Below are 5,241 nucleotides of genomic sequence, written 5' to 3' on the forward strand. Positions count from 1 at the left end.
AACCCGTTCCGCCACTCTACACGTACTTGCGCCCCCGTTGCCCCGGCTCAAAGGCGCTGGGACATGAAGCGATCCCAGACTCAGTCACTCCCGGTTCCCTGGAGAACGCAGGACTTCATTTCCCACAATGATCTAGTAGAGATACATCTAGGTTATAAAACTGATTTTGCTTCTGAATTGCTAGCCAACTCGGGGTAGGTCCAGAATGCTATTTTTTTTGTTGCAAAGAAGTATGTGCTTCAACAACCTCATCGTCAAGAAAATAAATCGCCGCCCAGAGATATGATTTGCCTAATCATTTAATCTCCCTGAACTTCCTCTTGGCTATTTGTAAATAAGGCTGCTAGTACTTGCTTTACCAATATAGAAAGGTTAAAAAACACAAAATGAGCCCTTGGAGCTTTGAAATAATAAAGTCTTATCTAAATAGCAGAGCGATCATAGTGTTGAAGCCCTCTAAATGCAAGAGACGGATTGAGACACAGACCATTCTGGAGAAGGAGGATGATCAGAAGAGGCTTCTGGAGCCAAATTCCCCTCCCCATTTTCTTTCTGCCCTCCCCAAAGAGAAAATTGAGGCCATTAGGAGGGGAAGATAGAGAAGAAACAAAGTGGCAACTGCTGAGAAACTTTCTAGTGGCTCCCCATACCATTACATAGAAAGGACGGATCTGTTACTAAAAGAGCAGGACACTGTGAAGTTTAAGCCTCTGGCCTCTGGAGTTAGACTGGGTGTAACAACCTGTTGTTTCCCTTACTAGTGTACCAATGGGCACGTTTCTTTATTTTCCTAGATTTCAGTTTCCTTGCCTGTAGAATGGCCTTCTGAGGACTAAATGGGATAATAGATGCAAAGCACATGGGCATAGATTTTACATTAGTTATGATTATATAAGAAACTCCATAATCTCAGGTCTACTCATTTTTTGTTCTTCATGTCCTGACATTATACTCTGGTTGGAGGGAATTACTCAATGTATTCTGAATACAAGTTCTTTATCACCTCTTCACCTCTCTCTCTCTCTCTCTCTCTCTCAAGATTTTTGCCTCAAGACCCAGTTCAGCTGCCATTTCCTGGGTAAAGAGTCTACTTTTTAAATTCTAAGCTGTAACTAACAGTTCATTTATGAATTATTTTATTACTATTTATTATTCAAGCTACTTGGGCTCAGCACTCTCTTCCTTGTACTTTGCAGATTAGAAACACCAGATCGCTCCTCGTACTTCTCCCAATTCCTGTATTTAGCACAAACCTGTGTCTTTACTGATCGGTGCTCCACCCAGCTCATCTGGCTAATTTTTATTCTTCCTTCAAGATTTGGCTCAGGCATTATTTCCCACCAGAGGAAAAAACATCTCCAAATTCTCCAGCTAGACTCAGATGTCCTACTCTCTGTGCTCACATAACCCTTCATTGCAAGTCTTACCTTTTTTATATCAAAATATTTGTCTGTCTCTACTACATTAAATTATTTGAGAGCAGGACTGTACCCCTGTGCTCAGAACAGTTCTTTTTAAATAATTACTTTAACATGTAATTCACATACACAAGTTGCCAATTTAAGTGTACAACATTTTTAGTGTATTTATAGAGTTGTACAGCCATCACAATTTTACATTTTAGTGACTCCAGAAAGAAATCCTGTACCCATAAGCAGGCACTCCCTATTTCCCCCAATTTCCCAAGTCCTAGGCAATCACCAATTTATTTCTGTTTCAATGGGTTTGCCTATTCTTGACATTTCATATGAGTGGAATCATAAAATATGTGGTCCTTTATGACTGGCTTCTTTCACTTAGCATAATGTTTTCAGGGTTCATCCATGTTGTAGCAAGCATTGGTACTTCATTCATTTTTATTACCAAATAATATTCCATTGTATGAATATACTACATTTTATTTATCTATCAAGTGATGGACGTTTGGGTTGTTTCCACCTTTTGACTAACATCATAAATAATGCTGTTATGACCATGCATGTCCAAGTTTTTGTGTGGGCCTATGTTTCCATTTTTCTTGGGTATATAGCTAGAAATAGAGTTGATGGGTCATATGGTAACTCTACATTTAACCTTTTGAGGAACTAACAGACCATTACCTAAAATGGTTGCATCATTTTACATTCCCATTAGCAATGTATGAGATTTCCATTTTCTCCACATCCTTGCCAACACTTTTTGATTATAGTTGTTGTCATCCTAGTGGGCATAAAGTGGTATCTCACTCTGGTTTTGATTTGTGTTTCTACAATGACTAATGATGTTGAGCATCTTTTTATGTGCTTACTAGCTATTCATAGATAGTATTACTTTTTGTAATTTAAAAATATATCATATACCTTAAACTAATACAATGTGTGAATTATATTTCAATAAAATAGGAAAATATATAGTTTAATATGGTACTTTGAGTAGCAGATTTCTAATTAAAGGAGTGTATAATCACAAATAAATATGGAGGCCAAAGCAAAGCAATTGCCCTGGCCCAATCAGCCTAAGTCCATCAGGGCAAACCTACAGTCCAACAAAGTCAGGCAGATTTCACTATAATAAGGGTAACCACACCAGAGGGAGGTAGGGTGTCTTACCAAAGGAAAAGATAGTAATTATAGAATAATGGGGAAGGGTGCAGGTTGAGTGAAATTTGAATAAAATAAAGCTTGATAGGTTCAAAGGAACACAGAGCTACAGGAAAAGAGGATCAACATCAGCTCTAGTCTGTGAGGCGGACCCAGGGTTGTTTCCTTGGAAACTACAAAGTTAGATGTAGAAGGTTGTGTTCAGAAACCCCTGCTCTGAAGCTGCACACCTGGGCTGGAGATCAAGCTGATTCTCTGTCATAATGACTCAGGTTCTCTTAAGCAAGACTGTAAGGCTTCATTCTTGCTGACAGAATTTCAAACAGCAAACTCTCTAACAGTTTATGATTTCAGAAAACAAAGTTTCTCGGTGAATTAAAAAAGTAGTCTCTCAGAGAAGGGAATTATTGTGACACTTTAACTTGCAGAGTGTGCTTAGCAGAAACATTGATTCCTGTTAACTTTGCAGCCACTTTTCTGTGTTTGTTTATCTGTGATGAATGGCAGGGAATAATTTTTTTACTTTCTCAGTCTAAGCAAATATTTACTGTCTCAAGATAAATTCACAGGTGACTGAACAATCTGTAGAGGTCTGGTTGTCGGGATCACCAAAGTCATTCATTACCAATGAGCCTTGGATGTGAAAGGTGGGCTGAAGGCATCATTCTGTTCGATATGAGTGTATGTTGTCCATTCTGATAGCTCTAAACAAGTGAGGTGACACTAGTTATTAGTCCAGATAGTTTGCTAATTTGATGGTGTAGCAGATGCATTGCTATTGATTCACCACTTTTTTACTCTTCCTAGGCACATGGGAAGACTACGTTCTTGATCTTCTTGCAGTTATGTTGGAATCCCATGGCTAAATTTGACAGATATGGGCAGAAGCAAGTAAATACTTCCAAGACTGTCTTGAAAAACACCCCGCCCCCACTTCCAATGTGACCATGGAGGCCACATGTTTTCGGTGACACAGCTACAAACGGAGGCCAGCTGTGCAACTTCCAAAGGACTTCATGTAAGCCAGCAATTTTTAATCACTTTCACTTCATGGCACACGTAAACTACTAAAATTCTGCAGCTAACCAAAAAATGTATTTTTTGCCAATCTGACAAAAAAATAGTAGGTATAATTCTGATTCACACTGGATGGCTATTGTTGTGGTGGCTGTTAACTTTTTTTTTATTTGCCAATCTAAGGGGAAAGAGCTCAGTGCCCCTGATTAAATAGTCAGGTATTGCATTTAAAAATTCTTGCAGCTCACCGGATGAAAATTGCTGATGTAAGCAAAACCCTAGACTTTTGTTGTGTTTCGTCTCTGAGGGTTTTTTTTTCCTGCAGCATAGCCCAGTCTATTGAGATTAATACAATCGGTATTACTCTCCCAGCTTTCCCCTTAAAAAACGAAGAGCAGAAATCATGCATTTCCTAAAAAAATACACATTATCAGACCATATAGCACAGTCCTAATACAGCCAGCAGATGCTCGTTTTGCCAAGTAAAAACTTAACTCCCATGGTACATACTTTCTCCTTCACAGACACCCTGCCACCCCTGGCTCTGTTCTTCTAACAGAATGGCAGACACCTCCTAAATCCTGGCTCACTGAACCATCATAATTCACTTTTCTTTCCTCCCTTAAAATGGCCAAACAGTAAAAATAAATGGGGGACGGGGAGCATTCATCTGGGACTCACAAAATTTGGACAGCAGTGGGGACAGAACTCCTTTTCCATCCCACCACTTTGGGGAAACTGGCTTAGACGTGGAAACTCTAATCGTCCCATTAGAGCCTGGTGTCCACATCCACAGGATTTGGGAGTTATCATTTCTTTGTCATCCTCTCATAAGATCATCAAATCCTGATTATCCTCTCTCTTCATTCTTTTCAACTGTGACCTATTCTTTCCCACTGCTCCTTAGTTCAGGCTTTTATTTTTTCTCACTTTGACTGTTCTAATAGGTGAACTGATTGCCTGTCTCCACCCCCTCACCCCCACTCAAAGGTACTTTCTTCCTGGCTTCTAAAATGCAATTCTGAGCATGACTTCCCTCTATGTACTATTTCCAGTCTCATACAGGAGGAAGGTCTAATCTTCCTGCAAAGTACAAAAGATTCTGATCTGGCTCCTGCCTACCTCTCTAGCCACATTTCCTACCAGTTCCCATAGAAAACCCCACATTGACTTGTACTTCTCTGAATATGACCATGCTCTTTCTTGCATTTAGAGACTGGTACTTGGGTATTTTCTCTGCCTTAGACACCTTTCCCTATTCCCAGAGAACTCCTGCTTAGCCTTCAAAACCTAGTTCCAGTATCTGCCTTCTGAAGTTTACCCTGATCCTCTCTGGCTCCCACCTGGCCGTAGGTGACCTCCAACTCTTCAGGACTACCAGTAAGCCTGAACACGCCTGTTATTCCACAACACTGACAGTATTTGTGTCTGTGGGTGTCTCCTCTGGTAGGCTGTGAACAACGTGAGGGTCATGGCCCCGGCATGGAGTAGGTGCTGTGTGTTCAGATGAAGGCGGTAAGGCAGGCTGTCAGATAGTGGTGAGCTGGGGTGGAGTCTAATCCCCCAGCCAGTGTCTCTGAAACATGACCATAGTGGCAGAATGGGAAAAACTGAATTTATCACAAGAAGAAATTCAGTCAACCTA

Source organism: Phyllostomus hastatus, unplaced genomic scaffold, assembly GCF_019186645.2.
Source record: "Phyllostomus hastatus isolate PE091 unplaced genomic scaffold, TTU_PhHast_1.1 phas_contig_210, whole genome shotgun sequence".
NCBI classification, from domain to species: Eukaryota; Metazoa; Chordata; class Mammalia; order Chiroptera; family Phyllostomidae; genus Phyllostomus; species Phyllostomus hastatus.